The 24,335-nt window shown below is 42.9% G+C and overlaps 1 pseudogene; it reads left to right on the top strand.

The window, feature by feature from the left end:
* The first annotated feature begins 1,408 nt into the window (after positions 1-1,408).
* LOC133108124 (extracellular calcium-sensing receptor-like) lies at positions 1,409-16,020 on the top strand (annotated as a pseudogene).
* The last annotated feature ends 8,315 nt before the right edge of the window (positions 16,021-24,335 follow it).

Raw genomic sequence — 24,335 nt, 5'->3', positions numbered from 1 at the left:
GAGTTCTTGTCCTTCCATGAGGTTCTGGGGATCATCCTGACAGCATGTTCGGTGACTGGGGCCTGCATGTCCATCATGGTGGCTACTGTGTTTTACAGACACAGGGACACTCCTATTGTGAAAGCCAACAACTCAGAGCTGAGCTTCCTGGGGTCACCTTTGTCCTCTGTATCTCTTGTGTTCTGGGGAAAACAATAGTGGTGTTAATGGCCTTCATGGCTACTCTTCCAGGTAGTAATGTCATGGTTTGGGCCTCTGCAGCAGAGACTGAGTATTCTTGCTTTCACTCTCATTCAGGTCCTTATTTGTGTGCTTTGGTTAACAATATCCCCTCCTTTCCCCAACAAGAACATGAAGCACTACAAAGAAAAGATCATTCTGGAATGTGATGTAGGATCAGCAGTGTGGTTCTGGGCTGTCCTGGGTTATATTGGGCTCCTCTCTATATTGTGTTTTGTTTTAGCTTTTCTGGCTCGTAAGCTGCCTGACAACTTCAATGAAGCCAAATTAATCACGTTCAGCATGCTCATATTCTATGCAGTCTGGATCACCTTTATACCAGCTTATGTCAGCTCACCTGGAAAGTTCACTGTAGCTGTGGAGATCTTTGCAATTTTAGCTTCCAGCTTTGGTCTGATAATTTGCATTTTTGTCCCTAAATGTTTCATATTATTGTTTCGGCCTGAGCAAAATACCAAAAAGCACATGATCGGGAAAATGCCATGAAAATCTCTCTGAAACTGTCAGTAATGTTGTCATGATGATTGTATTCAAAATTGTAATTTTCAAAATATTTCTTCAGCTGTACAATGTCTTGAAAATTTGAAAAGCTAAATACCTGTTGTCATACCTGTCAAATAATGTTGTCTTGATGATTGTATTCAAAATATTTATTCTGCTGTATATCTTGAAGTGAAAATTGAATCGCCACATATCTCTGAGGACCATATTTTGACTTTACTAATATCAACCTAGCTGGTCACAGACCCAGGCTTATTTTTTGTCCGTCAGTCATATATCTCACATAATGCACAAATGCAAAGTAAAACAACGTGAAACAGAGAATTCAACAACCAAACCCTGAGTCAATGAAAAACAAGATTTAAATAGAAAGACAGCAGCTGACCTTCATTGGCAATCAGACCACATGCAGAAGACAATTGGAATCAGTCCTAAGTACGAGGGAATTGAATACCTAATCGCCATTCATTGCCAAAGTGAAATTATTTACCAAATTGGTGGAAATACGGCAAGGTAGTGCCTGGAAATGCATCTCAAAAGAAGCTCAGAAATGTCACACCTGACTGACTTAAGCCCTAAAGAGTAAATCATCTGATTCTTGTCCAGTGGTGGTCATAAAGGCTTTGCAGCAGATGCAGTGGCACCGAGTCCCCTGGTCTAGGAGGGCCCATGTCTCTACGTGTGAAAATCCCCTTGAAGCACAAAAGTGGATCACAGAAAAGGAGGGATACAAAGGGACCAGGAGGAAAAGGTAGCAAAACTACCATAACTGAATGGCTTTAAAAAAAATAAATGCTCAACCCAATAGCCCATCGCAATTACTGAACCCAACGGCGGCGAAACCTTGCAGGTAGGATAGCAAGCTAGATATAACGTTAGCCTACTGCACTTTTTTATGAGAAAATATGGCTACATTTGCCTGAAAAGTGAAAGTTATCTAGCAACTAGGACATAGCCATGCTATATCCAGGTAAAACCTGAGCTGTATTGGGGTTAACCTAGTCCGTCTATATGTCAAAATGCCAATATTTCCTCCCCCTAGACGTCTTGATTCCTGTTTTGCTCAATGCAGTAACGTTAATGTGAGCTAAGTTCATTCTTACATTGCTCAATCTTGTAATCATTGATTAACATTAGTCATAAGTCAGTAAATGTACTTCACTCGCATTGCATTCAAATTAGCCAAGGAAGCTGCTAATTCTCCCAGCAGTTACTGTAAATTCGATTTGTTTGTTCAATTTCCTGGAATGGTTTTCTGCTGTTAACCTAGCGTTCTACCGATGTTAAACCAGGGGGCTTATGATATAGAAAGTATAAATTGTATCGCTTAACAAAGAGGAAACGATCAAATTGGTCTGTTTAGTTTTATCAACTGGAGGAGGAGTTGCATCCATAATAAGAATAAGTACCTGCAATAAATATGAATATACTGTTATTTTTTTAAATAATAATGACAAGTTGAAAAATAAATAAATTCTTTTCATAAATTAATTCATATTTTATTGTAAAAATGCAGTCAGAATTAGCATAAGAACACAGTGAACAATACATTCAGTGAATTTCCTAATACTGACATGAGTAGCATAGGCCTAAGCTTTAGTTATGTAAACATCCCAACTATCATTAGTTGATTTGTTGACTTGTTGATTTGATTCTCTTGCCATCCACATTGGTCCATGGTTCTGACTTGATTAATACAAATGTTCTGAAGTATCACAAATAATGTCGCCCAATAACATCCCAAAAACCAAAGTTACTCATGAGCCAAATAAAATCCAAAGTATAATAAGTATAATCTCTAAAATATCTGTCTAATGGTGTGTGTGTGTGTGTGTGTGTGAGTGGGTGGGTGTGTCCGTGAGTAGGTTATATGCATTTGTGTGTGCATGCATATAATCTTGACAGTACGTAGCCACTCCTCTGCATGTGCTTCACCTGTCCATGAGCTCAAGGGGCTGTGCTCCAGCAGGGTATTTAAACATGAGAGAGTGCCATATCCTGACCTCAAAGCATGAAGATGATGTGGATGACGCTGGTTCTGGCACTGGTGGCTGGAGCTCTCACCCAGGCAAAAGGAACTTCAAGGTTGGGGTGCACACTGCAGGGGACCCCCAGGCCTGCTTCTATATCCCAGGCTGGGGATTTGGTGATCGGAGGCGTTTTTCCCATCCACAGAAATGTGATCACCATTGAGCACAACTACACCAGCCGACCCGAAGTGCCGGACTGTACGGGGAGGTCAGTGAAGGGAGGAAGAGCACAGTACAATGCGGAGGCCACTGTGTGGACAGCCATATGTTCAGACTCTGGACATGCATGAATATAAATATTAACAAAATATGTTGTGAAATGCAATACTTAAAATAAATAGCAGATGGAAATAATATATTGTGATCTCCACTCTCCAGGTTTACTTACACTTTATTTAAAAAGACAAGCTTGTTGCACTTTGTTGTGGCTTTATTGAGTAACCAATTATTTAAGGTATACTGTCTATTTTATTTTGGTTTCATTTTGAGCAAAATATATCTTTTCCAGTTTTTCGCCTTCAAGTTAAGGCATGTTATGAGTGAGAAATGTGCAACTTTAAAAACATACATGTTCTAGTGGGGCGACATTAGTTCAGGCAGTATTGTCTGGCAATCAGAGGGTTGCCGGTTATAACTACAACAACAAGATTACCTTCTAACATAATCTGTTGATTTTCATGGTAAGCACAGGTAATGCTCCACTCTCATTTCAATCTACATATGTCCAATTAAATCTAAATAAAACACATTGCAGTCTAAGTATTTGAAGAGTGATGGAATGTTTGTACTCTAGCACATTGGATTTGAAATGAAACAAAAAGAATAATGAGGTTTAAATGCAGATGGTCCCCTTTAATTTGAAGGTATTTCATTCATATCAGGTAATCCATGCAAGAAGGACATCCCTTGTTGACAATTGCCACACTAAGGAAATTAAAATAAAATAGGACGGTCTGCATTCTAACCTCATTATTCATTGCTTAATTTCAAATCCTGAGCCATTCATTTCATCATCCTCTGCATAAATACAGAGTCAAAAGAACAGAAATTATACCACTGTCCAAATACTGTAATATGCACTGTATTGATATTTTATGTCATTTCACATTCACGTTGCATGTTGTTATGTTTAGCTCAAGGTTTGTGACTTTTCATATTGCTGTTCACAACAGTTTGGCTCTCAGGCAACTGCGCTTTGCTCGAACCATGGTTTTTGCCATCAAGGAGATCAACAACAGTTCAGAGCTCCTGCCAGGTGTAGCTCTGGGATACCAGATCCATGACTCCTGCTACTCTGTTCCAGTGGCGGTGAAGGTGACATTCCAGCTTGCCAATGGCATTGAGCCGGTCTTCTTTCCAAACCAGTCCTGCTCAAAGTCTGCCACTGTCCACGCTGTTGTGGGAGAGACTAGCTCCACTCTTTCTATTGCCATGTCCAGACTTCTCGGACCCTTAGGCATCCCCCAGGTGAGCTCCTCCTGACCAGACCTTGATTGCATATTCCAATAAATTATCTGAAATTATTATATAATAATCATAGCATTCAAAAATTTATTTGAAATTAATATAGAGATTAGCCATTAAATTAAATATTAAATATATAGGGGCAACATTAGCTCAGGAGGTAAGAGCAGTCGTCTGGCAGTCGGTGGGTTGCCAGTTCGATCCTGCCCTGAGTGTGTCGAAGTGTCCCTGAGCAAAACACCTAACCCCTAAATGTTCCTGATGAGTTGGTTGAGCCTAGCATGGCAGTCAATCGCCATGCATGTGTTAATGGGTGAATGAAGAGGATCAGTTGTACAGCGCTTTGGATAAAGGTGCTATATAAATGCCAGCCATTTACCATATAGGATATTGCGTTCATATTGTGCCTTTATGTATCCAACCCACACAAAAAATGTTTTTGAAAGCCTGCTGCTTTCATAGAACAGTGTTTCTGTGATCTTCATCATCATTTCCTCATTTCCTCATTTCAATAATAGACTTTGAATTTTCTGAATGTGGCTACAGGAATTTGTGTGTAATGCTTAATAGACAGATAAATAGGTGGGTAGAAATATTCACTAATCCACTTTTTTTTAATACTAAAATGACATTCACTGTAAAATGTTCCATCTTTCCTTTCATGGAGCAATAGGTGAGCCATTTTTCCACCTGTGCATGTCTCAGTGACAAGCTGCAGTACCCCACGTTCTCCAGGACCATCCCCAGTGACTACTTCCAGGCAGCTGCCCTGGCTAGGCTAGTCAAGCATTTTGGCTGGACATGGATTGGGGCATTGCGGAGTGACTCAGACTACGGGAACAATGGGATGGCCGCCTTCCTGCAGGCAGCGCAGGCAGAGGGCATCTGTGTGGAATATTCAGAGGCCATTTATAGGACCAACTCGCGTGCAAAGGTGCAACGTGTGGCAGAGGTCATTCGCAAGTCCACAGCCCGTGTCATTGTAGCATTCATTGCCTCGGGTGACTTGCTGGGCTTGCTGTCGGAGCTGGAAGGCAAGGCACTGCCCCCACTACAGTGGATTGGGAGTGAGGCCTGGGTCACTAACCGCAAGATGTTGCAGTTCCGTCTGTTTGCTGGTGCCATTGGCTTTGGAATTCCCCGCTCAGTCATTCCGGGGCTGCGAGACTTCCTGCTGGACCTGGAGCCGGCACAGGTTTCCCACTCACCCATCCTTACTGAGTTCTGGGAGAGTGCTTTTGGCTGCAGCCTGGGGGGTATTGAGACTCCACCAGGCCTGAAACAATGCGATGGAAAACAGAATCTGGGAGACCTGCAGAATCCCTACACAGACACATCCCAGCTGCGCGTCTCCAACATGGTATACAAGGCAGTGTATGCAATAGCCCATGCCATGCACAGCATCATCTGCACGGATGAACTCCACTGTAACACAAGTATCAGAGTTCAGCCACAGCAGGTACAGTAAAGAGTCCATTACACAATATTTCAACTGCAATGGATTAGGGTATTATTAAAGTGTTATTATTATTATTGTTATTATTATTATAATCACAAAAACTTTTGTTCTGTATTACAAATTAGTAACACCTCAGGCACAATGAAACATGAAATCTCCCAATATTATCTTTTTATATAATATTGTGCAGTGTCATTTGTCTTTTTCATATTTTCTATCATGATAAACAACATTTTTACCTCCTTTCTTTCATTTTGACCAAAAGAAACCCATCCAAAAATTACGTTTCTGTGCTCTGGCTCCAGACATTTAAGTTTTTCCAGCTGACACTGAATCCCTATTAGGCATTATTAGGCATTATAAAAGTTATAATGCACAGACAGGTAGCACAGCCTTCATCAGCCAGTACTTTGCCAACTAATGGAGCACAACAACCTTCAGGGAGGTGCAGGGAGGGGTGAATGGGATGAATCTGATCATACACATCAAATTAATTTCCCTTCTGCTGGGAATGTGTAGTGCAGGACCAACTTTTGTCTGGTTGACCCATTTAGCTAGCTCCCCCTTCCTCCAACAATGCTGTGTGCAATTCAGGGTAGCTTTCCCTCCAGGAACTGCTAGCCATAGTTTGCTTGGAGGTGTCTTCTGGTGGGGTGGATAACATTGTTCCCCACAAGCAGTGGATCAGTGTCTGGGACGACAAATGCTGGCACAGATCTTTTCTTCAGGTCAGTGGTTGGTGGTTCTAATCCCGGTGTAGCCACAATAAGATCCGCACAACCGTTGGGCCCTTGAGCAAGGCCCTGCATTGCTCCAGGGGAGGATTATCTCCTGCTTAGTCTAATCAACTGTAGGTCACTCTGGATAAGAGCGTCTGCCAAATGCCAATAATATAATGTAATGTAACTCCATAATATGGTAAATTTTGGTTTCCAGCACCCTTTATAGGTACCTTAGAGGATTGTAGTTCTTACCCTCTGAGAACAGGATGATTCTGTCCCTATCTATAGTTGACACTCATTACTTGTGAGCCAGAATCAATCAGAGCCCAACATTCCATCCCATTGGTCTCTACCTCTCCTTCATTTCTCAAGCCCATTAACGCAGTGCTTTCTCCTCCAACTCTGTTAATTGTCTCCTGCAGTTGGGGTCTTGCTGCATGCCCATAGTTGCCCCATTTATCAAAGGCCTCAATAGTTTAAAGGCTGAAGTTACTGGGTCATGCTCCCTTCTGGAAGAGCCACTGTTGGGGATTGGTGGGCAGAGGCTTGTTTGATATCAGGATGTACGGCCCTGCAGACACAGGCCACAGGTCCTAGCTTTCAATACTGGTGGCACACAACCATATTTCCGAAAGCTTGCTGTGCTCTCAATGGGGTAGCAGGTGATGGCATCATGATTTTTGATTTTAGCTTTGACAACTTAGCCATCTGTTCCTATTGAGCGTTTGTTCATTTTCTGACTGACTCAGAAAGCTCATACAGCTCAGAGCTGTGTATTGTCCTTTCTGCCTTCACATTTGTACCACTCTCCATTGTAACATGAGCCTGGGCATAAATCTTTTCAGATTTATGTTGTGACTGAAAGTTTCTCTCACCAGATCTCTGGGCTCAGATTGGAGTTCTCAGAAGCTTAGGAGCCTAGGCTTCATAAGAGCAATTATTGCATAGATCATTCTTTAAAATGGATGGGTAAGCTTACTATCATAATCAAAAAAGGGCTGAGCTCCTTGCAACCTTTCCTCCACTGAACTCAAGGTTGCCTCGAGTGCAATTGTATAGGAACAGGCAGATTCTCCTTGTCGCTGTCTATGCTTGTAAAAGTCAGCCAATGGGCCTTGCGTTTTGCGATATTCAGCCCTCAGTTCCTCAAAGGCTCTCAGATCTCTTGCCAACCATTATAACATTATGCCTCACTTTAAACATGTTTTTGTGTTGAATTTCCAGACTTTTTGTTACCGGAAGGGAATGAAATCATATCTATATAAACAGTGGTTGCCCTGTGTTATCAGAGAGTAAACCATTTCAAAATCAGCATTTTACAATATTCCACTTGCGTTCTGAATAAACTCCGCAATTCTTGCCCTTATAACTTTTAATAACTAATATAATTTGTATTTGACCATTTAAAAAGAATAGAGAACCGTAAGTAGTTTATGACTCTTACCTATCAAATACATAATGGCCCTTACACGTAAATGTCACAGCAACAAGAGCTTCAATAAAGTAGCCAACAAGCCTTTGTTGGCTACTTGAACCACATCTTGAACCACATCTTTTTCCGCCTTTTCCGGACCGAGTCAAAAATGAAATAGTTGAAGTTACGGTAATTGTCCAGAAGCATTGCTATGGCTGATTTTGCAAAACTTTCAGCTACCGTTTGGCTTGTGGCATTGCTAGTGGATTTTTAAAAGTTTGTTTTAAACCAAAAAACTGAAGAGATGAAAGAGATGCAAGCACTTTAATTTCTATAACTTGCTACCCAGGACCATGTAAATATTATGATACGAACTACAACACATGCTAGATGCCGAAAGCTGATCGGCTGAGAAACACTTTCAGATATTTCCATGGGGTCAGTCTATGTGTGTGTGAGTGCGGCAGCAATTATTGCCACAGGGTCAGTTGCAGTTACTGTAGCTTCTCAAACCAGCCTGACAAAATGATCCTCAAAATATCTGCTTGTTTGGAATGCAAGATACATTTGAATCTGCATTCCTTTTCCCTGCTTATATAATGCACAATACTGCATTAGTGTGACCACTGATATAAATATGTCTGTAATCAGTAAATATAGTGTGTTCCATACACCTATCAGCCACAATATTAAACATTAAATTAAGTCTTGTAAATGCATTGGGTGCATTGTTTTGTCATTTAAATATGTTGGTACATAGTGGTGTTCATAATCACGTCTTAACAGGTGGTCCAGGACATGTAGAATCTTAAAAAATAGAAAAAAATGCATCCATCTAATCCTACATCAGTTTCACCCTTCTTCCCTCCATTGGAATTACTTGGCACTGCATGTGGTGAAACGTCTGTTGGGTTGCGTGAGCATATGATGTTTTTTATATCCTGCTTGCCTTAGCAACACTGTCCGAAACAAGGATAAAAACAAGAAAGTAAGACTTATTTTCACTGTGATCGAGGGTCTGTTGTTGTTTTTTTCATTTACTAACAGTTAAGGTTAGGATTTGGGGAGTTCCATCATTTCACTAGCTGCTGACTACACAGCTTAGCTAAATATAAGTTTGCTAGCTAGCCATGTGACCAACCAACCATAGGTGACAAATTTTCACTGTTCAAACTAGCTAACGTTACAGCATGATCGAAGACAGTTACTTGCTAGCTCTGCCTATATTGCTAGCTATGATGGCTATCCATGTAATTAATGTAGTGGCGGTGAAAGAGAATGAACAGAGAAGATGTTATGCCTCATGCCAGGATGTGCTAGCTGTTCATAGCTGTGAATCTCAAGATAACATTACATTAAAGCAATGTTGTTCTGTAAGCTTGGTGGTGACTACTAGTCTGCTGTTGTTGGTTTAATGTATATGCTTTACAGGACTTAATAACATAGCTAGCTAGCTAGCTAGAAGTTGCCATTCTAGCTTAATTGCCCTATTTAACGTTACATAGGTAGGTAGCTAACGCAATTAGCAAGTAATGTTAACGTTACATTACCACCAAACCAATATAGACCAGCAAGCTAAAAAAAATTTTAAGTTGACTAGCTTAATTATGGCTTTGTACAGTTGTATTGCTAGCTACAAGTAAATAAGATGTGAGCTGAGCTAACTGCCAACTACTTGAAAGCAGTCAGAAATAACCTGTCATGACAACACTAGCCTGTGCGTCTCATTAGCCGGAAAGTGCATACTCCTTAACTCCACTACCACCCTCCTTCACTCTCCATCCATCCATCCATTATCTTAACCCGCTTATCCTGAACAGGGTTGCAGTGGGGCTGGAGCCTATCCCAGCATACATTGGACAAAAGGCAGGAATACACCCTGGACAGGTCAACAGTCCATCGCAGGGCACACACATCTTTCACTCACACGCTCATACCCATGGACTCTCCAATCAGCCTAACCTGCATGTCTTTGGACTGTGGGAGGAAACCGGAGTACCCGGAGGAAACCCACGCGAACACGGGGAGAACACGCAAACTCCACACAGAGAGGCCCCAGCCGACCGGGACTCGAACCCAGGACGTCCTTGCTCCTCCACTCTCTGCTCCGGAAATATATATATGCTATATATAACACCCTGACAGGATTCGGTCATATTTTCCCCTTAAAATTCTATGGAGCTGGTCCAACTGGTCAACCAGCTGTTTCAAAACCTAGCTCAAGGTGTATTTTTCAGCAGGGGCTGATTTTTGTAATGTCATACAAGCAATGAGAAAACAATGATATGGACCAGGTCTCGTTTGCTTGTAGCCAATCAAGATAGCAAAGTATGCCTTTGAACAACTAAATGACACAAAAAACACTGCCTGCTATTCACACTCATGGATGTCAAGGGGCAGCACAGCCGCTAAGGTCTTTGCTGAGTGACATCACTTCCGCTCTGCCATTTTGGCTCCATATGGCTCTGGCAATGTATAATGCGTATGTTCCGTGAGGCACGTGGCTTGCTGTTGCGCAAGGCCTTACATTATAGAGTCACTGACTAACAGACAAGCTAACTTTTCACCATTCATTTTCAACGGGCCTCGTTCTCGAAATATCAATTTTAATAACAACCGTAGCACATGAATACACAATTTTAGGAAAAGGCACTAGTCCATTTAAAAGTAGGACATGTTCTAATTGGGTGAGAAACTGAAAAAACACTTGTAAATGCTAATATTTTCACTCATCTTTTTAATAAAAACTACCGAACAGATTTTTATGAGATTTTCAGGATTAGTGGATGGTCTGCCTTACCAAAAGATTTGTCATGTATATTGGTCCCAGAATGGCGAAACGATGAGGCTGGCAATTTTTTTGTTTTGCATGCAAGTGTGGTTCGGGCATTATCTAACAGTGGCATGACCTTTTTGTTGCACCTCTTTTTGAATGTATCCATATGACCTTGACCTTTGACAAATATGTGCCCAGTGTCAAGCTTCAAGTTGATACTTTGTCCCAATTGGATGTATAGTTCTGGAGTTATCAGCAAGTTTTCTAAGATGGCCGCCCTATTGGACAAAAAGTAGGTTATGGTCACAAAATGACGTTGCAAATCTTCAGTAAATATATGTAGTTCTGTGCAAAAGTTTTAGGCAGGTGTGAAAAAATGCTGTAAAGTAAGAATGTTTTCAAAAATAGAAATGTTAATAGTTTATTTTTATCAATTAACAAAATGCAAAGTGAGTGAACCGAAGAAAAATCTAAATCAAATCAATATTTGCTGTGACCACCCTTTGCCTTCAAACCAGCATCAATTCTTCTTGGTACACTTGCACAAAGTCATAGGGTCATCATTGGGTAGGCATATAGTCAGGTGTGTGATTAACTAATTATACCAAATAAGAGCTAATGATCATCAATTTAATATGTAGGTTGAAACACAATCAGTAACTGAAACAGAAACTGAAACAGCTATGTAGGAGGGTTAAAACTGGGTGAGGAACAGCCAAACCCTGCTTCCAAGGTGAGGTTGCTGAAGACAGTTTAATGTCAGAAGTCATACACCATGACAAGACTGAGCACAGCAATCAGCGAGGTCTCTCCCAAGCAAGAAACAGGCAACGTTGAGGACCATAGAAGGAAACTTATTGCAGCAGATGAAAGACACATCATGCTTACTTCCCTTCGCAATTGGAAGATGTCCATCAGCTGAGAATTGGCAGAAACCAGTGGGACCCAGGTACACCCATCTACTGTGCCGAGAAATCTGGTCAGAAGTGGTCTTCATGGAAGAATTGCGGCCAAAAAGCCATACCTCCGACGTGGAAACAAGGCCAAGCAAGTCAAGTATGCACAAAAACACAGGAACTGGGGTGCAGAAAAATGGAAGCAGGTTCTCTGGACTGATGAGTCAAAATGTAAAAAAATTGGCTGAAGCAGAAGGCAGTTTGTTCGCCAAAGGGCTGGAGTGTGTTACAAGTGGAGCATGGTGGAGGTTCCTTGAAAGTTTGGGGCTGTATTTCTGCAAATAGAGTTGGGGATTTGGTCAGAATTAATGGTCTCCCCAATGCTGAGAAGTACAGGCAGATACTTATCCATCATGCAATACCATCAGGGAGGCATCTGATTGGCCCGAAATGTATTCTTCAGCAGCACAATGACCCCAACATACAGCCAATGTCATTAAGAACTATCTTCAGCGTAAAAAATAACAAGGAGTCCTGGAAGTGATGCTATGGCCCCCACAGAGCCCTGATCTCAACATCATCGAGTCTGTCTGGGATTACATGAAGAGACAAATGCATTTGAGGCTGCCTAAATCCGCAGAAGAACTGTGGCTAGTTCTATTTGGTACACCCTACCTGCTGAGTTCCTTCAAAAACTGTGTGCAAGTATACCTAGAAGAATTGATGCTGTTTTGAAGGCAAAGGGTGGTCACACCAGATATTGATTTAGATTTTTCTTCTGTTCATTCACTTCTTCTGCATTTTGTTAATTGATAAAAAATAAACGATTAACATTTCTATTTTTGAAAGCATTCTTATTTTACAGCATTTTTTCCACACCAGCCTAATACTTTTGCACAGTACTGTATCTCCGATGAACAATAACATACAGTATAGACAAATATAGGCCAAAAAAGTAAAGAGAAATTGTTGCACCTCTTTTTCAATTGGCCATATGACCTTGACCTCTGACCTATATAGTTGGCATTTAAGAAATATGTCCCTCAATTCAAACTTCAAGTTGATATTTTGCTTGTTGTGATGTTTTCCAAGATGGCCACCCTACAGGACAAAAAGTAGGTCAAGGTCATTAAACAAATAGATGTTGCAAAACTTAAGTAATATCCATCTCTGATGGACAATGACTAGTTCCGGGGCTTTGTGGTTTCTGAGATTCCGTTGCCACAAACTTAACTGGCCAAAAGAAAGAAAAAAAAACATTTTGAGAGATGTTTTAGAGGAGTGGGAGCACATGGAGTCTGATGACACATATAATTCCTGCAGGAAATCAATTTAGAAAGAAAACCAACAGTTGGTATAAGCCACCCACTACCAAATCTGCCATAGTATTCAATCAGTTTGTTTGCCAGTCAAAGGTCATTCATAGAGTTGAGGGGGTTTGGGTTTGTAGTTTCTGATCTCCTGTCTGCCATTTCAGATTGAAGATGTTGTCTGAGTAGTGCCTTTTAGCGTCCTTAACAACCTTGCCAAGTGAGTACTTGGCCAGCTTGAAACATTCCCAATCTATACTTTTCCTTTTTTAAACATGTTTATCAGAAAACCACAGTTTGTCATTATTGTAACTCACCCTGATGCACATTGGGATGCAACAGTCCTCACAGAAGCTGATGTAAGACGGCATTGTATTTATCAAGATTATTAGTGTCAATCATAAAAATGTCTCACAGCTTCACTGCACCACTTCAATGATCTCCTCACTAGGTCAGATTGTCCCAGTGGAGTGTGGGAGATTGTGTGGGAGACGCCGCTGACTGTGGTTTAGCAGTGGTCCAAGGTGTTCTCCTCTCTGGTCGGGCGTTCAATGAACTGTGCATTTGGGGAATTTGTGCAATACATTTCCTTTGTTAAAGTCATCCAGAATAATGACCAGTGAGTCTGGGTTTTGAATGGATGGTTAACATGGAAGTTGATCTGGTTACTAGCAAGTGAACTATCAGCCCTCTTACATCTTATCAGGTCATGGAGCACCTGAGAAAAGTAAACTTCTCCAGGAATGGGTACAAAGTCTCCTTCGATGCCAATGGGGATCCAGTGGCCAATTATGAGTTGGTGAACTGGCAGGTGAAGGATGGGCACATGGAGTTTGTGACTGTGGGACACTATGATGCATCCGCCCCCGATGGACAGGTGTTCACCATGAAGAAAAACATTACCTGGGCAAGTGGCCAACCACAGGTAATTTCACATTGAAATATAATTTCATTAGACAGTTATGGTTTATGAGAGTTGTCTATTGCTGTGATATTTGTTTGAAGGTGCCTGTGTCAGTGTGCAGTGAGAGCTGTCCCCCAGGCACTCGGAAGGCTGTGCAGAGAGGAAGGCCTGTCTGCTGCTACGACTGTGTGCCCTGTTCTGAGGGAGAAATCAGCAATGCTACAGGTACAGAAAGGGAAGAATAATTATAACTTTGTAATGTCGCACATTCAATATTTAAGCATTATGGAATGAGAACCTGTGGCATATGATGGATATTGGCACAGCTAGTGGGGTGGTAAAAGAAAGGCAATACAAACTTTATATTAATGTATTTTTAATAGAACTATGTACTACTTTTTTGTGAAATATATTCTTCCGCTGAACAGTAATTTATTGGTTGCTAAGAAACGGTATTGCTAACATTAGCAAGAAATAATGTATCCCTACTTCAGTACCTAAGCAACGTTAGCTAGCTACCTTGCTACTTTACAATACACCTGACAACACTGACACACAAGTCATTTGTCTTTGTTGTAGACCAGGGGTCTCCAATCTTATCCTAAAAGGGCCAGCGTGGGTGCAGGTTTTTGTTTTAACCCAGCAGTAACACACCTGATTATACTAATGAACTAATCGTGGTCTTTAATCAAGACCTAGATGAGTAGAATCAGCTGTCTTAGTCCTGTGCTAAAACAACAACCTGCACACACACCGGCCCTTTCTGGATAAGATTGGAGACCCCTGTTGTAGACGTTTATCTGGACACTGCCAGATAACATACAGTGATTGAAATATTGAAATATAATTGGCCGGGGTTTGGTGGTTGTGCTAGTATTTCAATCCATTATATTTATAAATATAGTTAGATTTTTTTCAAAAATCCCCAAGAAGGTCAATGGACTCTTTAAAATCATTAATCTTGTTTTACTTTGGTAGGCTACTACCCGCGATGATGATGATAATGTAAAGTTACATTCATTCCGGTTACAATGTAGATAAACATGATCTACACACATGGAGGAATATTAAAAGATATGAACATTCCATTTAGCCAAGCGTATATCGTGGATATTGGCACAGCAAATTGACCAATAGAGACAATGGACTGGACCTGTTGTAAAATTGCATTTACCATCGGTAAATTCTGAATATGTACAGTTTAGTTCTATGAATGTACTTTGCAGGCTTTCTCTTGGCGGGGACACCTGTAACTTAATTCAAATTTAGGCTAGACCATGTTCATGACTAATATCGGTGCTGAGATTGGAAGCAGAAAACTATGTTTTCCATCTATGCCCTGACCTCTTAGTGCATTCCTGAACAATTAGCTTTTCTCTCTTTTGTGCAGATTCCCTGGACTGCATCACCTGTTCAGCTGATTACTGGCCGAATGCTGAGAAGGATGAATGTGTTCCCAAGCCTGTTGAGTTCTTGTCCTTCCATGAGGTTCTTGGGATCATCCTGACAGCATGTTCGGTGACTGGGGCCTGCATGTCCATCATGGTGGCTGCTGTGTTTTATAGACACAGGGACACTCCTATTGTGAAAGCCAACAACTCAGAGCTGAGTTTCCTGCTGGTCTTTTCATTGAAACTGTGTTTCCTTTGCTCTCTTACCTTCATCGGCCGGCCCTCTGAGTGGTCCTGTATGCTGCGCCACACTGCTTTTGGGATCACCTTTGTCCTCTGCATCTCTTGTGTTCTGGGGAAAACAATAGTGGTGTTAATGGCCTTCAGGGCTACACTTCCAGGCAGTAATGTCATGAAGTGGTTTGGGCCACTCCATCAGAAACTGAGTATTCTTGCTTTCACTCTCATTCAGGTCCTTATTTGTGTGCTTTGGTTAACAATATCCCCTCCATTCCCCAACAAGAACATGAAGCACTACAAAGAAAAGATCATTCTGGAATGTGATGTAGGATCAGCAGTGTGGTTCTGGGCTGTACTGGGTTATATTGGATTCCTCTCTATATTGTGTTTCGTTTTAGCTTTTCTGGCTCGTAAGTTACCTGACAACTTCAACGAAGCCAAATTAATCACATTCAGCATGCTCATATTCTGTGCAGTCTGGATCACCTTTATACCAGCTTATGTGAGTTCACCTGGAAAGTTCACTGTAGCTGTGGAGATCTTTGCGATTTTAGCTTCCAGCTTTGGTCTGATCATTTGCATTTTTGCCCCTAAATGTTTCATAATATTGTTTTGGCCTGAGAAAAATACCAAAAAGCACATGATGGGGAAAATGCCATGAAAATCTCTCTGAAACTCAAAAGAAAGGTCAGTAATATTGTCATGATGATTGTATTCAAAATGCTAAAAAATTAAATGCTAAATATCTCTGAGGACCTTATTTTTACTTTACTAATATTAACCTAGCTGGCCACAGACCCTCAGGGGTTTCATACCACCAATAAAAGATTCTTGAATCAGGGTGTTTTCTGGCATTTGTGTAGTGTGCAATTGCTCAGTCCTCATTGAAAAAGAACGAGAGTAACACGACTGGAACTCGACAGGTTTCCTAGGGAGCAAAGACTGATGGGTAAGCAGAGTTATTCTTACTCCTGGGAGCTGCAGAGGGGAGCTGTAGGTATGGCAGAAGTTCACTTCAGCTGCTATCTGAACAAAACATAATTACTGCTGAACATGTTTGTTTTTCAGGGCAAGGAGGTAAAACCTCTGTATTTACAGACCATTATTTTGGGAGGGCAGGCTTGTTTTTGTCTTTTGTTTTTTGGAGGTAAAGCCTGTGTGAATTAATCTTCATAAAGCAACTCCCACAAATTCAGATGGTTAATGGAACCAAATACACCAGTATTTCTGCTGCATTGCTAGTCTCCATCTAAGTGTGCAGTGTACAGGGCTTATTTTTATTTCTTATCAATTTTCTTCTGGAGGTTAATTGAGGTTCATGAGACTGATTGATCATTGCAGTTAAAATCTATTAAGCAGCCGTATCTCAACAGAGAGGTAATGTCATGCATACTGTTAATAATGAAATTGGCTGTGACGTAATTTGAGATTTGCAATCCGTTGGTGTACTCAACCATTTTTCCTTCAGTGCCCCCAGATCTTTCAGTGCACAACAATGTGCTCGTTTGCGCACCTTGTAGCCAGAACATATCCAAGCACTTGGCACAGACAGAATTCAGTTAGGTTGAGCTAACCAGGCAATCAGAACAGTGGTTTGTTGATATAAATAGGGCAAGACACAGCAGCTAAAACAGCCTGTTCCTGATAAAGCACATGAGAGGCGCTGGAGAATGGACATTTAAAACTGGATAGAGATTGTTTTTGGTACTTAAAACCACACAAATGCCTTCTTTTGGATATCAGAACTGGAAGTAAAACACAGGAAAACTACACAATATGGGACCTTTAATAAAAACCATTGTCGGGGAAAATTCCCCTTGATTTAGGAGAGACTTCTTGCAAGCAACCTTTCCCGTTTAAAAGAACCCAGTTCTTTCACAGCAAGGAGAGTTTCAATAATACAAGCTTTATTAACCCTATAACAAAGCACGGAGAATGCCTCACACCAATGTGAGAAAACACTCTAGATTTTAGCAGACAGGGTGTCTATTCTTATACCATTACACATCCTAAGGTATCACATGAATACATTACGGTGAAAGCCAATCATCTTCAGATGTCTCAGTATTTTTCCCACGCGTTGTACTCCTAGGCCCACATCTGCTCCTTAAGTCATATAACATTTGTGTTGCAATTAGCCCACTGCTACAGTGTCTTTAAGGTTATATTTATCATCCGTGGTTCCTCCTTAGTCTGGGTAAGGAGGAACCAACCTCGGGTGCGATTCCTCCTCATTATTTTTTATCATAACAAGCACATGAGCGCACCCAACAATGGAAGCGTGTTCTGCTCTATCCCCTGCACATATGCCCATATGACGTAAGCTGTGGCAGAGCATTCACCCCTCCCTTACATTTTTGCTGGTTATCTGTCACAAGCACAATATTCTTTTAAGCAGTTTTCTAACTATATGCATTGTACATATCTGGATACATATATCCTAGGTTACATTGTACTACATTATATTTTTCTCCCACAATCCCTCCTTTTATCATATAAATGATAACATATTCAAAGAGAAAAATAAAAAAAATTAAAATAAAAAAAATTTGTCTGCTTTGCTCATCAAAGACAGCCTATGGCTCGTCACAGGCATCCCCCTCGTTTGTACATCTTGCAATGACTGGCGTGTATCCAGGAAGTGCGCTCAGCTACTCGAACAGCCGTCGGAGTGGTGAGCAGGATCTGGAACGGTCCACGCCACCTAGGTTCGCACCACCTCTTCCTCTGGAAGTCCTTCACCACCACCCAGTCTCCTGGTTTCAGCTGATGGCCAGGTTCGTCACGTACGGCCGGTTGTGCTGCTTTCACCTGCTTTGAGACAAATCGCAGTGCCTTATTCAATTCCACACAATATCGAACCATTTGATCATCTACTAGGGCTAGGTCTGTCCCGGCAATTGGGGGCCCCACGGGGGTTCTCATGGGTCTCCCCGTGATGACCTCGTGGGGCGACAATCCTGTCGTCTTACTTACCGCTGACCTCATGGACAACATGACTATGGGCAGAGCTGTTATCCAATCCAGCCCTGTCTCCGCCATTGTTTTTGTCAATTTGTTTTTGACCACTCCATTTGCTCTTTCCACTGCTCCTGCACTGGCCGGGTGATAAGCGCAGTGGAATCGCATGTCAATGGAGAAAAATTCGGTCAATGCTTTCATCAAATTGTTATAGAAATGTGAACCTCGATCTGAGGATATTCGTTTCGGTATTCCCCACCTAGGAATGATTTCCCTAATAAGTGCTTTTGCCACCATTGTTGCATCTGCATGTCTGCAAGGAAAAATTTCAATCCATTTTGAAAACATATCAATGATCACCAAACAATATTTTTGGCCTCTGCAAGGGGTTAGTTCAATGAAATCCATCATTAAGTACTCAAACGGCTCTGGTGGTTGAGCGCCTGGTTCTGTTTTTACTGCTACTCCGGCGTTGTGTGTTGCACACACGATGCATCTGGAACAAAAATTTTGTGAGTGACTTTTGAATGCACATGTGCTGAGGTCCCAATATTGTTCCATTTCTGCCACCATCCCTCCTTTTGACACATGGGTCTTTCCATGTGTCAATTTCAGGTAGTATGGAACCAAACATTGGGGTAGAAAAGGTTTACCTGAGGCTTTCCCCACCCACAGACCATCGACCTTTGACCCTTTGTTTTTCCATTTTGCCTTCTCTGTGGCGGTAGCCATTTCCTGACTCTCTTGTATTGTGAGCTGTGGGTCTTTTTGTTCATTCAACATTTGGAGGGTCGTTTTCACAGGGGCATGTGCTGCTGCCTTAGCAGCTGCATCAGCTGCTGCATTTCCTCTAGCCACAGGTGTACTGTCCCCAGTGTGTGCAGTGCATTTGCAAACTGCCACAGATCTGGGCAGCATGATGGCGTCCAGAAGATTTCTGACCAGGGGTCCATTCTGAATGGGTTTTCCCGCACTGGTGAGAAATCCTCTGTGTTTCCAAATTGCACCGAAATCATGTACCACTCCAAATGCATATCTGCTGTCTGTGTAAATTGTTACAACTTTACCTTTTGCCAAATGACACGCTCGGGTAAGGGCGAACAATTCTGCAGCTTGGGCAGAAAGGTGACCCGGTAGCCGGGCGGACTCTTGTACCGCATGTTCGGTTACTATTGCATAGCCCACATGATTTTCACCGGTTGTGGGATCCTTTGAAGCGGATCCGTCTACGAAAAATTCAATATCCGTATTCGCCATGGGTTCTGTTTTTAGGTCTGGTCTGGGGGTGAGGACTTCCTCCAAAACAGCAACACAGTCATGTGCTTCTCCGTCTGCTTCTGTGGGAAGAAGAGTAGCGGGATTTAAAACAGTGCATCGTTTCACAACAACATTAGGTAGGGTTGTTAATACATGTTGGTAGTGGAGCATGCGCGAAGCTGAAAGGTGAGCGGTTTTTTGTTTCAGCAGTATTTCTGCCACAGCATGCGGAACCAGGACAGTGAGCTGTCGATAAGCCACTAAAGCACAGGTGGCTTCTACAGCCGCAGCAGCCGCTGCAACTGCTCGCATGCAGGCGGGAAGCCCCCGGATTACTGAGTCCAGTCTCGTCGAGTAATACCCGACAGGTCGTTGTTTACCTCCATGCTAATGTAGGGGCTATTTGTAATTGCCCTTTTAAATCTAAAAATGCAGCTTCTGCTGCCTCAGTCCATTCTAAGGGGTCATGTGACCCTAACCCTTTACCATGTATTATATCCTGCAAATATCCTGCGTTCTTTGCGCATAATCCATGATCCAGGATCTGCAGTATCCTGTCATGCCTAAAAAAGACATCATCTGAGTTTTAGTCTGTGGTTTGGGTACTTTGAGAATCGCTTCGATTCTCTCTAAGCCCAACGAACGGCCGTCTTTAGAAATGTCATGACCTAGATATCGCACTGTTTCTTGTATCAATTGTAATTTTGCCTTTTTCACTTTATTCCCAGTTTCTGCTAGGAATGTGAGAAGCGCAACAGTGTCTGCAGTGCAATCTTGTTCTGTTTCTGAACAGATCAATAAATCATCAACATATTGCACCAATGTGCTTCCTTGGGGAAAAGTGAATCCTTCCAAACATTCACTTAGTGCGGCAGAGTATACAGCAGGGCTTTCAACGTAGCCCTGTGGCATTCAAGTCCACGTATATTGTTTCCCTCGAAATGTAAATGCAAACCATGGTTGCGATTCCTGAGCTACAGGAATACTGAAAAATGCATTTGCTAGATCGATCACAGTAAACCAGCATGCTTCACCCGGGATCTGGGACATAATAGTAGGGGGGTTAGGCAACACAGGGGCTCTAGGAATTATAGCCGAATTTACTGCCCTCAAATCTTGTACAAATCACCAAGTTCCATCAGGCTTTCGTACTGGCAGTATAGGCGTGTTACATGGGGAACCTGTACACGGCACAATAATTCCTTATTTTAATAGTTCTTCAAACACTGGCGTAATACCCTCCTCGGCCTCTGGTCGAAGAGGATATTGACGTTTGCATGGCCTGTAAGATGACTTTGGGGAGACTTCCAGCGGTTTGGCACCTGCCAATAATCCCGCTGATGCTGTATTTGTGGTCCAGAGTTTTTCTGGGACCTGTGCCAGGAGTGTTTCCTTTTCCGAGGCATTGAGAAAAATGGAGGTGCCCGTTGTAGGGCCTTTCCCTCCTTTTAACAATTGCGGAAAAACAGGTATGTATTCTCTTATTGAGACTCGACGTACCTGAAGGGAGGGTGAATATTGGCCCCACCCTTTGTTTTCCCAATCTTTGGTGTTCTGACACTGAGCCATCCAAGGGCCCAGGTCTTCCCATGCCCAATCAGAATTCTTTTCAATCGAAATATGTGGAACACTTCCTGGCACACAAAACAGCGATTTTTGCTCCTCTGTCAAATTTACAGAAAATGCGGTAGCTTGTGGCCCCATATAGAGATCTCCTATATACACTTTGCCATCTCCAAGCTTACCCAAGAACCCCCAATCTTCCTGCTCTGTTACCCTCATTGTTACATGCAATTTGTCTGACGACATTTCATCCCCTGGTGCTTTGCAATATCTCCTTCTGCTATGTATTGCTTCGTTCTTTAGACATGCAGCTGTTGGTGGCTCTGTGATCCCCCATGCATAAATCCATTTTTTATTTTTAATGGGCTTTGTCCCTTGTGTAACAACCATTTCTCCGTTTGTACCAATTATACAAATATTAAAAAGTCGAATTAAATCTCTTCCTAATAGGTTTACTGGACATGTTTCGGAAAATAAGAAAGAATGATGGGTAGCAGTAACTGACTTAACTCACTAACGGTAGGCAGCGGCTCAGTGAAATTTTCATAAACAGTACTCCCCCCCGCATTCACGGTATTTAAGCCTCTTCCAGACATTGCTGGCTGCGCCCCTTTCCATGCATTCTTACTTATTACCGTCACCCCGGCCCCAGAATCGACCATAAAGGTCATGTCTTTCCCATTTACTTTTAATGTCCAATTTGGTAAATCTCCTGGTTTGCATTTTATCAACATTAATGTGGACTCACCCGTCTGCCGCATGCTCCATCCACCTTTCCCCTCGCCCCTTCAATCTTGTTCGTCAAACTGATCAGGATGATTCACTGTGCCCCGGCCCCGTGGAGCGTGTTGCCATTCTTGCTCGCCTCTTTCGCCCAGTCTTTGGTCTCCTCCGCCCTGCCCTTTGTATTTCCTGGGACAGTCTCGTGCCCAATGTCCTTCTTCTCCGCAGACATAACAAGGGCCGTTTCTGTCGCTGCTTCTCCCAGCCCCTCTTCCTCTCCCACTTCCACGTCCTCTGCCTCTTCCTCTAGCTGGCTGCTGACTCTTCAGCTGTTTGAGTTGGAGGTCAGTTACTTGTACCAATTGCATCTGATGTTTTTTGTTGTTTTTTTCTTTTTTTTCTCTTTCATTATTTTCGGCATGATGTGCATGGCGTCGTAGGTCATCCAGGCGGGCATGCTGCCATCCCACAAGAGTCTGTTGTATCGCTGCCCGTAGGCTGGGTCTCAGCCCGTTCATAAAGTGTTGACTGAGATACGACTCATATGGTGTGTTTTGTACTCCCGGGAATGGTTGGGGCTTCGGCAATCCTCCATGCAGTTCCATAACACTCTGCAGCCTGTCTTCATATTCTTCCACTGTTTCTTCGGGTTTCTGCACGGTTCTGGCCAGTTTACCTGTATCCAGGTGAGTGGGAAAAACATGTGTGAGAGCTGCCCTCAAAGCCGCAGTCTGTAAGCCATATGGGGATCCTGCTGCTGGGTTATAGACGACGGTAGGGTCGAAGGCAGTCACTTGCCCTCCGGCGCCCGGTACTCCAGCTCTGTCTCTCACCTTTCCCCACCTGGTGCCCAAATGCATGCGCATGATGCCTTCCAGATCATTACTGCTTGGTTTAGCACACTGTATTATTTCCATCAATTTGTCATAGAAAGTTTCTCCCCCGGTATGACTTGGGTTCGGTAGTTCCGAGCAGATTGCCCTTAGTTCGTCCCTAGTATAGGGTCGGTACACCAATTGTACCTGCCCTGGTTGATGGGGGTCCGGACATTCCACCATCGGAAACTGTCCCATTGTCAGCTGGGGGCGGGGAGGATCATCAGGTTTAGGTCCATACCACCCTTTGGGATCACCCTGATATGGTTCTTTATTCCATTCTCCTTCTGGAATGTCTTTTAATCCATACTGGCGTTCCCGTGCCTCTGCGGTGTGTGAGGCACAGACAGGGGCTCTGTCTGCTGCAGTTCCTGTGGCAGGGAACTGACAGTTTGGTATTGCACACGGGTAGTTTTTCCGTGGCTGATACTGTAATCCCGATCTGGTGTGGCCCGTGGAGGGTTTGGTGTCTGGTTGGTCCCACAGGGTGATCATGGGGCTGGTGGAGGGTGTCAAAGTTGGTGGCTGAGGGGTCCCTCTTCCAGGAGTCTGTAGGCGTGGTGGCGATGGCAGAGTCAGGGCTGGAGCAGGCGGTCTCGTCGGGGTGTTGGGGACCGGGGCTGGCTGGTGCGGTGGAGGTGCGTGAGGAGGTGGACGGGGCACCGGGCAGTCCAGGTCCGTGTCAACCTCGGAATGTTTTAACATGGTTAGTGAGGGATATAAACAGGGTGTGCTTTTCCCACTCGCCCCAGCTGGAAAATACGACGGAGGCTGAGTTTCCCCTTTTTTATCATTATTTCTTTGTTGTCTCGCCTGCCTTTCATGTGCCTCTCGTTCCCATAACTCAAATCCCCTTAATTCCTTTTTTTTTACAAAAATGTCTTTTCTTAGTACAACTTTCCATATTTTTTCTAATATCCTCTAACCTCTGTGTTGAAAATGTGCCATTTAAAGGAAACCCATGCTCTCGCCAAATTTTTAAACCTTCCACGGCTGATGGTCCGTGTTGGTTCCACATTGTTCTTAGGGGCCCTGTAAATTGATCAGAGCCCACATTTAACTCCTTCCCGCAACTATTCCCCATTTTAACAATTACAGAAAGGTACCAACCTGAAATGAGTCTTTAAGGCCTTACGAGATCTCCGGTCCCGGACCGGTGCGTTCGTCAACGCATAGGCACGCCCTACACCCGGTGTAGTCTGCCCAAGTCTCGTTCTCGTTGCTGTGGGGTTGCCACTCAGTCTTTCTCCTTCCTCAATATTCGGATCTCGTATCGCTTTCTCCCCCCGAAGGCGGTCTTCGTTTTAGGGATCCGGATCTCGGGTCGCTCCCTCTTCCCGGAGGCGGTCTTCGTTTTTAGTCCCAGACTAGGAAGACTAAGCCCCTTCTGAAACAGACAGCAGTTAGAGATCCTGCCAATCCCTTTCCAGTCCCGGACTGGTGAGACTCAGCCCCTTCTGAGACAGAAACGAGTTAGAGATCCTGCCGACTACGCCAAGTTACTGTCGGGGAAAATTCCCCTTGATTTAGGAGAGACTTCTTGCAAGCAACCTTTCCCGTTTAAAAGAACCCAGTTCTTTCACAGCAAGGAGAGTTTCAATAATACAAG

This window comes from Conger conger, chromosome 13 (assembly GCF_963514075.1).
Source record: "Conger conger chromosome 13, fConCon1.1, whole genome shotgun sequence".
Classification (NCBI taxonomy): Eukaryota; Metazoa; Chordata; class Actinopteri; order Anguilliformes; family Congridae; genus Conger; species Conger conger.
This window is presented reverse-complemented; position numbering and strand designations above follow the sequence as displayed.